The 12022-nt window shown below is 31.8% G+C and overlaps 1 protein-coding gene across 3 annotated transcripts in view; it reads left to right on the plus strand.

The window, feature by feature from the left end:
• Positions 1-3738: 3738 nt before the first annotated feature.
• LOC128868434 (protein muscleblind-like) overlaps positions 3739-12022 on the plus strand; it is a 106643-nt gene continuing 98359 nt past the window's right edge. For 2 of the 3 annotated variants that reach the window (XM_054110521.1, XM_054110520.1), the window contains exon 1: positions 3739-4513. The gene's annotated coding sequence lies outside the window, so the exon portion shown is untranslated. Of the gene's footprint in view, positions 4522-12022 lie in introns of all 3 variants that reach the window. The other variant, XR_008455114.1, reaches the window with a different exon arrangement.

Consider the following 12022-nt stretch of genomic DNA (forward strand, 5'->3'; position numbering starts at 1 on the left):
AACAGTTGTACAATTTTACATAGACCGCAAATTGGGTCCGTTGTGTTGCCCTAGAGCTCATTAAGTTATATGATTTCTCCACCTAACCGAGATTTTTATTATAGATTTGGGTCAAAGATATTAATTCGTTTCGAGAATTTGATGAGAGATTCGATTTTGAGGTCCGAGAGTACTGAAAGATTGTCAATTGCTGGAGAGCCTAGAAGAGCGAGTCGACTTCTGGCTAGGCCGGGACAACTGCACAGCAAATGCCTGCTCGATACTTTCTCATCTTCGTCCTCGCAGTATCTGCATAGGTCGTTTTGAGGAACCCCGAGCCGACGTGCGTGAGTGCCCAAAAGGCAGTGGCCGGTGATAAGAGATATTATATGCCTTAGTTCGTGTTTCGAAAGACTTATAAGGGGTTTTGTCTATTTCAGATTGCAGGATGGCCAGATTTGTCTGGTCGTAACGCAAGTAGTTTCCACTCGCCACCTCCGATCAGCAATGCTGTGAAATTCTCGATCAATGAGTAATTTACATGTTGAGAGCGGAATGTGGATTGTGGGTAAGTTACTAACATTTGATTGCGCAGCTCCAGCTCTCGCGAGCTCATCAGCTTTGGAGTTACCTTCGAATCCACTGTGACCCGGTATCCAGATAACTTGGACAGAATTCTGAACACTTATCTCGTTAAGAGATGAGAGACAGGATCGAACCACATCTGAGTGGTTATAAGAGGAGCTGAGTGCTCGAACGGCCGCTTGACTGTCAGTGAAAACGCGGATATCCTCTAGTGATATTCTCTTTTCAAAGACAGTTTTCGCAGCATACCAGATAGCGCATACTTCCGCTTGGAATACACTACAGTAGTCGGGTAATCTAAATGATAGATTGATGTGAGGGGAATTGGAAAAGATTCCAAATCCCACTTTACCGTCTTGTTTTGAACCATCTGTATATATAGTCAGAGGGCCATTGATTTCGGTTAGATTTGTCTTCCATTCTTCCCTAGTTGGGAGTGAACAGGAGAATAGCAAGGGTGGTGATGGAAGACTTACATGATAGTCTATGTCGGAAGAGATAACAGTGTTCCTGTTCATTACAGCCGAATGGCCAAGATACTTATTCCATTTCGATATAGCATTCAAGTGTGTCGCTGCTTTCGCTGCAATCGCTTTGAGGTGTTTATTACTTTAATACCTTCAGCAAAGTAGCTCTAATCTCAAATTTTAACTGGCTCTCTTAGCCATACAAAAAGAGTGATTCGCTCACTGTAAAGAAACCCTGGCACAACTTAACAGTGCCATTAGTTGTGATTCGTGGCTTAAGCAGTTGCGACTCGTTGCTTTTTGGTGTTTCGAAGTTTATTGGGTAGCATATCGCACCCTAAATACAAAAGGGGCACAACTCAAAATTTTCCACACTCGAGCTTGACTTGTTTACAGTAGCACAGAAAACAAACTATGTGACATATCACGCTGAAATTTGCCATGTAAGCTTATAACAGTCCTACCAAAAAACAAAAAATTTATTTTTGCCATATGCCATCCGCGGACCGTTTTATTGATAACGTCTCGTTCATATTTGAGCAGAAGTACATTTTGAGTTGTGACCCTTTTGTATTTAGGGTGCGATATGTTCGCTCTGAAGGCAGCAGGATATCCTGTAATTAAAGCGAAGGCATTCATGTAAATGTCAAAAGTGAGAGCGATTGGTTGAGAGAATATGTTAAGCTTGTTAAATAGTAGCGAGTAAAGCAATGAATGTAGTTTTAAGGAAGAAGAAAAGGAATTTAAGTAAACAAATTAAGCAATGACTCAAAGGTGAGTTACCCAATAACGTTCAAACTGACTGACTGCAGCACTGCAGGCGCCTAACGCTTGCCTCCATACATGCATATGTGTGTACGTATTCATAAATGAGTCGATGGGTATTTGAAGCATATCTCAGTAAGCTATTTGCAAGTGGACGCACTTTGCACACTTTAGACGCTTATCAGTAGGGAAATTTGTATTCCTTTCATTTACTTTTTGGAGCTTCAAGAAGTCAGAGAATTGCAAATGGAGTCGAAAAGTGTTCACTGGGGTCTAAGATAAGCCAGTTTATTGCCATAAGCAGCAACAGTGCATTTCCTTTGTACTGTGAAGCACTGCCCGTTACGATACATTTTTCCTAAGTTACTAGTCTAACTTAATTTTTAATAAATTTTTGATATGATTTTTTCATAAAAATGTGCATCATAAAAATCCTCTTCATTTAAAAAATCTAATTAGATTACAGTTAGAAATTTACTGTTTCTTACCTCATTCACTACATTACCGTTGGTGAATTACGGTTTCGCTTTGGTTTTTCTCTCTCTCTCTCTCTCCCTCTCTATTTCTCTCTGTTTCTCGTTTTTCCAAAAATGTTCAAAGATTACTAGTTGAGCGTAAAACCGAAACAACTTCAGTTACTCACACGTTTTTGCTTCAAACGTAAGCAAAAAAAAAAACACAGAATTGTGACTCACTCGTAACTATAAAAATAAACATCAATCGCAAAGTCTACGAACTAAATATGAGAGCCCCAGCGAATTTCCTGTTCACTCTGAGGTGCTCCATATTATGCCCACCTTCTCACACGCTTACATTTTTACTACAAACATAGAATATGTCTCTCTAACCCCCCCCACTCATACCATCGCACAGCTGATTGCTGGCTCATTGTATTAGCATTGCGATGAAGTGAAGTCAGCTTCCTCGTGCCCTGTATTGAGCGCACAATTCAAACGCACCACACAACGAGCAAACCCAACCAGCGAACTCGCCTTCGTACCAGCAAACGAAATTGGTTATCTGGCATTACCAACAAACCAATTATACTCTCACATTCTCTCTCTCTCTCTCGCTCTCGCTCTCCTTTTACATATATTTCCATACACTCATATTTATCCATCCATCCAACCAATCAACCAAGCAGCCATGCATCGAACCAAATAACCATCTATGCTATACATGGCGTGTATCTTGTAGATACTCGCGTGCTCTACTTGGTTATTTCGTGTCTTTGGCGAAGCGAAAGAAGACGAAGAAAAAGGCGCAGACGTCGACAGCGACGCTAACGGAGCTGAAGTTTATGTGTCTGCGTGTATGTGTGCATGTCTCTCTTTTCAGGTTTATTGGACAAGTTGCTTAGTTCGATTGCCTGCATGTTTTCTTATTTTGTTGGTGAGGGCACATGATGATGGGCTTTATGCTCTAGTGAGGGCTTTAAAGAACTCGATGGTGTGTGCGTGTTTGTGTGTGTGTCAGCTATGTTTTGCAGCTCTTTTGCTTGCTTGTCGATTCCTTGCTTCGCTGGTTCGTTGGCTAGTCGGCTGACTATGCTGTGCTGCCGTTTGCTAGCTGTTTGCCTGCTGGCTGTCTAGTTTGGACTCGTTGTTGGCTGGCTAGCTGAGACCGACTAACTGGTCGGCTCCTCACATTGCCGGCGTCTTCGTCAACTTGCCGACTGCATTTCTTTTGCCTATGCTGTCATCGCTGCATGCGCCAACTGCGCTGTCACGCTACCCTACTACTAACGTTCACTACTGGCTGGTTGGCTGTACGTTGCTCTGCTTATCCGCTGCAGCCACAGCCATAGTTGCGCCACTCTTTTGCTGCTGCCTGAGAGTGTTGTGAGCGAGTTTGCTCAGCACTTTAACTGTCTGCTGCTTGCTTGCTTGCTTGTCGACTGATTTCCTTGCCTGCTGCTACCCAATCCGCCGCGCTGCTGCCGCACATGAATTCAGTCTGTGAACAGGCGCCGAGCACTGCACAGCTTTTTGCGTATATTTGTTGCGTTCTCGTCGTGTGAATATTTTGTGAAGAAAAAAAAAAAATCCAACCAACAAAGGAAAAATTCAATTTCCAACCAGAAAAAAAAGTATTTATATTTTAACGCTTCTACTATTAGCGCCAGCAAAACGTGTTTCCCCAGTCCCCACCGCGTTTAATCGTTCATTTCGAAAATATTCAGCCAATAGTAGTAGGAAAAATACACAGCTAGATAAGCGGAAAAAAGTTGCTTCAACGCGCCAGCTGGTGTTGCACAAAAACAAAAAATCCAACGAAATTTCTGCTGAAAATTGCTGCTTCGCGAAGTGAACTGGCTGGATAGCCGCTCGAAGCGTTTAAAGTAAATAAAACGAAATTTCATGCCGCCGTGTGTTTGAAGCGTAAAATAAATAATACAAAAAGGCAAGAAATAAGTAAGTGAATAAAACAAACCAAAAGTGAAGTTGAGAAATTCGCGCGCGTTTCATATTCCAATGACGCAATTTCCGCTTTAATTGTGAAAAAGTTGAATTTTTGTGTTGAAAATCTTGTTATTGTTCGAAAAAAAAAAAAATATATATTTTTAAATCCTTATTAAAAGGTGTTTAACTATTTGTTCTGTGTGAAAGAAAACCAAAAACAACTAAAAACTTTCGCTTTTTCATAGCGCTCCACGCAACAATAAAGAAATCAAATTTAAGAACCGGCTAAGCCGGACGCAACAAAATTCTTTAAAGGTATAACGGTAATGAAAACCAAAAAAATGTTTGCTCATTGCTGTTTTTAGTTTTTTAATGCAAGGTGACTTGTTTTTTGTGTTGAAAATGACTATTTATAAAAGTGGCGAACATTTTTTTTTTTTATAAAAAAGTCATATAAATTGTGTTTAGTTTTTAAAAAAGTTCCTAAAAAACTTAACTTTTTGTGGATATAAAAATTGAATAGGCCTTGAAAAAGCATAGGACCTAAGCAGGCAAATGAGTCAAATAAAGAAAATAAAATCAAAGCCGGTAACACTGGCAGCTGCAGTATTATTTGCTATTTATAAAAATTCTACTTAGTTGGAATAAATAAAAATTTAATTAATTATAATTTTATTATTTACTATTTATTAAAATTCTACTTAGTTGGAATAAATACAAATTAAATTAATTATAATAAATAAGGAAAATAAATAACGAAACTGCATTTCTACTAAGACATTTAGTAAAAATTTTCACAAAGGCGCCGGCTGTTAGCACTCCATTTTTTTCTTTAAATATAGCACCTTTTAGTAGCAAAACAGAAAAATTTAATTATACATTTTCCTATTATAAATTTTTTTTTTTTTTTAATTTTTAATTATAAAATTTTTTTTATTTATAATTATAAATTCTTTAATTATAGAATTTTTTTTTAAGTTTTAATTATAAATTCTTTAATTATAAAATATTTTTTAAGTTCTAATTATAAATTCTTTAATTATAATTTTTCTTTTAATTTTTAATTCTAAAATCTTTAATTATAAAGTATTTTTTTATTTTTAATTATAGAATATTTTTTTTATTTTGAATTTTTAATTATAAATTCTTTAATTATAATTTTTTTTAATTTTTAATTATAAATTCTCTAATTATAAAATATTTTTTTTTATTTTTAATTATTTTATTATAAATTTTTTTTATTCTTTAATTAATATATAATTTTTTTCTTTTAATTTTTAATTATAAATTCTTTAATTATACATTTTTTTTTAATTTTTAATTATAAATTCTTTAACTATAAAACATTTTTTTATTTTTAATTGTAAATTCTTTAATTATAAAAAAAAAATATTTTTAATTAAAATATTTTTTTTTTTTTTTATTTTTAATTTTAAATTGTTGAATTATAATTTTTTTTATTATTTTTAATTATAAATTCTTTAATTATAAAATACTCTTTTATTTTTAATTATAAAATATTTCTTTTTTTTTAATTTTTATTTTTTGTTTGATAATTAAAAATAGAAAATTTTAAATTTTTTTATTCTTAAATTCTTTTAAATGCCTTTCTTTAAATATATAATAATTAAAGGCTGAGTTTTGATTTTTATATATTAAAATATTCAAGAAATTTCTTAATTATAAAGGGTGGTTAAGTTTCAAGGGCCGGTGTTGATTTTGAGTAAAATACAATTTTTCTAAGAAATTGTTGTCATTTCCCTTTATTATGATAATATTGGTATAGTTCAATTACGCATAGAGCAAAGTATCGGCCAAATAACCGCCGCGACCTCGGCGGCACACCTCCGTCCGATGGTCCAAATTTTCGATGACGCTGAGGCATAATTGAGGTTCTTTGCCGTTAATCTGCCGAATTGTCTCATCCTTTAGCTCTTGAATTGCTGGTGGCTTATCGACGTGCATTTTTTCTTTCAAATAACCCCAAAGAAAGAAGTCCAACAGTGCCGTTGATGTTTAGGTGTGGTTCAGATTCAACATCGGCCCTTGAAATTTTACCAGCCTTTATAATAAATTTTGTGTTTAAAAAATGATTTATTTTGAAATTAAAATTGCTTTGAATTTATTAAGCTTATAAATTTACTAATATTACATACATAAATTAGTGAATCCTATTTACATTCTAGCTTTGAAATCGTTAGATTCTACTCGCTTTTAAAAATCACACAAAATAAAATAATTTCGATTTATAGAATCTCTAATTTAGAAATTTACCAAATTAGTGCATTGAGATAACATAAAATATTGAAACGTATTTAATTGTTAAAACAAACATTAGATGTGTACTTTTTTTTAAATTTTTTTATTTAAAAATTTCCGCTTGAAACCATTAGAAATATCAAAATTAATCTAATTTTTATTCAGCGTTCTTAAACTTTAGTAAAAAGCAAAATACTGACAATTATACAAATTTTCAAATTATCAGCTCGGTTACTGAGGTTTATATAAATATATTTAATTTGAAAATTTCCTAAAAAAATTCCATATATGAAATAGACACCCATACAGGTAATTTTTAACAGATCTAGCGGAATAAGCGCATTTTAAACTAACGAAATTAAGTTCGTTTACAAAAGCCACAGGGTGGCTCAAAAGGGATTCCATAGTGTGAGGAAAAAGGTCCAGTCGTAGCACAATGGGCCTACGACAGGTCTAAGCGTGTCATATTGGCAGCTCCGAGTGTCAGTACTGTGCCGGAGCGAAAGCCAGACCAGTAACTACACAAACAACAGCACTGAGCACAGGTCCAAGCACAAATAGTAGAGGCACTAACCCGGCAGTCAACTGTGATTCGTATGCAGTTACTCTTAAAATTTTGTAAAAATTATGAATGCCTGCCTACACAATTTTTTATTTTTCCTAGCGAATTTTTATAAACATTTATTTATTTATTTACAAATGTAAAATAATAGTACAAATACGCTTACGTGTAAACAAACTGGTGGCCAGCATAAATTTTTAGAAGATATTTTTTTTTTTTTTCGTTATTAAAAATATTCTACACTATACAAAATAAGTATATTAATTAGGAAGCTTTAAATTTCTTATAGCAATCCAAACAGTCCAATTTGAATAAATATTTAGAAGCCTAAATTTATTTATTATTTTATAAAGCCTAAGGCCAATTTGAATTTGCATAAAGGTTTAGAAGCTCACAACTTGCGAAACAAAATTTTGTGTAAATCATTAAAAAAAATTATGAAAAAACTTAGCTAATTGAAAAATTTCCATTACGAGTGAAATGAAATATAAAGACTAAAGAAAAATTAAATTAATTCAAAAAGCAATTTGAGAAAAAAAAATCATAAAGTGACTGAACTCAGCTGTGATATGTAAAAGTGCTACAAAAATTGTATTTTAGGCTTGGCAATTTTAATATCAAATAGCTTAAAATTTTGATTAAAAAAAGCTAAACTAAAAAAATTAAAATTTTGGCATAATCACTTCAAATAAATTAAATCAAAGTTGAAGAAAATTAAGCACTGGCATTACTTAATACCTAAAACGCTACGAAAAATATTGTAGTTTACAATTGTAAACTGAAAGCCCTTGCTAACCCACGCTGCTCTTCGAAGTTAGTCAGTGAATGTAAGACAAAACTGAACAGTGTTGCAAAACACAACAAACTTAGTCTTATTTGGGTGCCTGGACATTGTGGTATTGCAGGGAACGAGTTAGCTGATAAATTGGCAAATGAGGTATCTGCAAGTATGCCACTAGGCCCTGAACCCTTTCTAGGTGTCAATTCCGCATCGATTCAACTATGGATTGACGACTTCATGAGGTCTATCCATAGAGGACGTTGCTCTGATTTGAACTCGTGCAGAGTTGGCAAGTGCTTTGTGAAAAAACCAAACAGGAAACTAGCGAACTTTCTCCTAAAACTCAGCAGGAAGGACCTAAGAGTACTGGTGGGTGTAATCAAAGGGCAGGGCAGGGTCTATGGTCAACATATGGCTACCACGGGGGTCGTAGACAGCCCGATATGCCTATCCTGTCTTGAGAATGACGACACTGCAGAGCATTTTCTCTGTAGCTGTTCTGCATTTTCCAGTATCAGACTTAGGATATTGGATTGCGATACATTGAGTATGGACAAAGTTCATGCTCTTCCTCTTCCGGATCTCTTAAAATTCATCAATTAATCCAAGAGATTTGTGGAAGAGTGAACTCACACTAATTTATCCGTTTGTACCATTCACCTTTTAACTTTCCTATCTCTATTATTTCTACTGATATCTATCCGGGTGTAGTTCAATGGTCTACAGACTGAGTGCTTGGACTTGTTCAACCCCCCACAAATCTAATCTAATCTAATCATACAATTCTAAAACAATAATTGAAGAAATGGCTGTAAAAAAAAATTAATTAGCAGCCAAATAAAAAATAAAAAGTAAAAAACAAAAAAAATAAAGTAAACAAATTTTTTTCTTGTATTTCTCTTATTAATCCTTATATTCGTTTTGCTGATATTTTTAAGAAAAATGTATATAAAAAATGAAATAAATAATAGTACAATAAAATAAAATGTATATAAATTTATAAATTTTTTATTAAATTTTTCGCCCACAAAAGACCATTATGTCGAAGTGTAAACTTCATAAAGTATCTATAAATATATTAAAAATTTATAAATTTATAAAATATTTGATTAGATTTCTTTTTTTTTTTTTTTGACTAATTTAAAAATTTAAATAAACGGAAAGCTGAAAATTATGAAAATTTTAACTGGTGGCGCAGTAAATAGATGAATTTAAAGAATACCAAGTATAGAATTTTTTTTTTTTTTTTTTTGTGTAATTGAAAATATTACCATATGTCCACTAAACATTGAGACTTACTTCAGTCGTTTGTTTACATATCAAAAACACACTTAGATTACACTTAATGGACCATTGCCTTCGATTTTTCGTAGAGTAGAACGAATGTCCCGATTTAAGTTTTGGACGTTGCTTTATATCGATTTCTTTCAACTTTCGCTTGATTCGATTGATCAACTGTTGCTCATTTCGTGCCTCGCAGCCCTTTCGTACATCATCCGCTTGAGAACTGCCCAGAAATTTTGTATTGGACGTGCCTGTGGCACGCTTGGAGGATTTTGCTTTTTTGGCACAAATGGTATTTTTTGCTCAGTTAACCAATCCAATGGTTTTTTTTTTGCATAAAGATAGCTTGCAAGGTCTGGCCAAAACATGATTACGTCGCTATTGTGATATTTAGCGATGCATTTCTTCTGCTTTGGCAAGTATTGACCGATATAAACGTCAGCATTGATCGCTTTGGCTTTGGCTTTGTTTTTGCGAATCATTGGTTCCGAAACACCCTTCGAAGAAATGGCCACCCACACTAGCACCTTCAGCTCAAATTTTGTTTTGCTGGCATATTTAAGCTCGTTTGGTGTTGTTTCGATGTTGTCAGTGTAAAAACCGTCGTTGCCACGCAATTCATGATGAGAAAATGTGAAGTACGATTCATCAAACAAAATTATGAATTTTTCATTCGCAAAGTGTTCACGATGAGGTGCACGGCAGCAAATTGGTATTTTTTCGAGTTGTTTCGCTGTATATTTGGTGCTCGCTTACGTTTACGATGAATTACATTGTTTTTCTTCAAAATCTTGTTAACGCCAGACTTTGAAATGCCAAGTTTTTGTGCTAATTTGCGTATTGATTGGCACTTGACTGCAGTGTTTTCGTTGTTGCGGCACTTACTTTTGGTGGGCGACGCGGTGTACCCTTATTTTCCGGTTCTTTTCCATTCCGGCAATCTTTCAAAACACGAAAAATAGTCGCACCGGAGATTAGTTTATCTTCAAACACCTTCAGAATTTCACTTGTACTGAGTCGTCCAAACAGATTGGCGACAGATTTACGTAAATCCAGCTTGTACGGTACTTTGAATGGAAACTTCCGCGTAATATGAGTTTGACAGTTAAGTATAAGCACACTTCACTTGGGCATGGAGCTACGTCTGTGTCTGAAGCTAGTCTCAATGTTTAGAGCTGCGGTTACGAGTTATAAAGCACTTTTGCAGACTAAAACAAAGAATTTTTTTTGGTTTATTTAAACATTTTTGTTTCAAAAATATTTCATTAACTAAAAATTATTTGAAAAGCACAAATTCTAGTGTATTTTTTGTAGGCAAAATAATGTTCTTTAAAATCTTTTTTCAAATTCAATTGAAAAATAATATTTAGCTAGGTTTCCTTTACTTTTTTTTCAATTCAATTATTTTTTTTCATTTTCATCATTTTTTTTTTTTTGGTTACTTTCATAAATTTTTTTTTTACTATTTTGTTTAATAATTTTTTTTTTCAATTAAAAATTTTTTTTGTATTTTCATAATTTTTTTTTTGTCAATTTAATGTATTTTTTTAATACTTTTTTTTTAATTAAACATTTTTTTTTATTTTCATAATTCTTTTTTTTTTGTCAATTAGATACTTATATTTTTTTTAATAATTTTATTTGTCAATTATCAATTTTTTTTGTCAATTTAATATATTTTTTTACTATTTTTTTTAATACTTTTTTTTAATAAAAATTTTTTTTATTTGCATAATTATTTTTTTTTTCTATTTAATATAGCTTTTTTTTAATAAACTTTTTTTTTTTAGTTAAAAATTTTGTAAAAATTTTTGTTTCAAAAATATTTCACGAAATATTAATTGAAAAGCACAAATTCTAGTGTATTTTTTGTACGCAAAAAAATGTTCTTTAAAATCTTTTTTCAAATTCAATTAAAAAAATAATATTTAGAAAAGTTTTCTTTACTTCTTTTTCAATGCATTATTATTTTTTTTTTTTTTGGTCAATTTCATGAACTTAATGTTTTATTATTTTGTTTAATAATTTTTTTCTTTTTTCAATTAATTTTTTTTTATTTTCATTATTATTTTTTTGTCAATTTAATATATATTTTTTTCAATTAAACTCTTTTTTTAATTTTCATAATTCTTGTTTTTTGTCAATTTAATATATATTTTTTTTCAATTAAACTTTTTTTTTTATTTTCATAATTCTTTTTTTTTGTCAATTTAATATATTTTTTTTAGTATTTTTTTAATACTTCTTTTTAATTAAATTTTTTTCTTTTTTGCTTGCATAATTTGTTTTTTTGTCAATTTAATAAATTTTTGTGTTAATAAAATTTTTGTTTCAGTTAAAAATTTTTTTTTTTATTTTAAAATTTTTTTTGTCAATTTAATATATTTTTTTCATAATTTTTTTTCAATTAAATTTTTTCGTTTTATTTTCATATTTTTTTTTGTCAATTTAATGTATTTTTTTAATAATTTTTTTTTTCGATTCAAATTTTTTTTTTATTTTCATAATTTTTTTTTTATTAATTTTGCTATTATTTTTATTATTATTGTCATTATTATTATTTCTGTTTCTATTTTTGTTTTTATTACTTTTTTTTGTCAATTATTATTATCGATATCAAAAGGCCTTAAAAGTATTTAAGACAAGCAAAATTGATTGCCGGTCAGGATTTACGACACTATCATTAGGAAAGTAGTTTCAAAGTATATACATTCTGTCAAAAAAGTACCGGTAATTGTTCAATAAAACGCAAAATAATTGTTTAATCATCAAAATTTATTTTGTCACCTTCAAAATAGGCTCAATTCGAAGCAATGCCCACATGCGCCAACGATTAATCCAGTCACCAAAGCACCTTTGAAACGCGTTAGAAGAGGTCTTCTTCAGCTCCCTCAGTGAATTCTCCTTAATGGCCACTCAATTAACTCAAAGCGGCGTT

Source organism: Anastrepha ludens, chromosome 6, assembly GCF_028408465.1.
Source record: "Anastrepha ludens isolate Willacy chromosome 6, idAnaLude1.1, whole genome shotgun sequence".
NCBI lineage: Eukaryota > Metazoa > Arthropoda > Insecta > Diptera > Tephritidae > Anastrepha > Anastrepha ludens.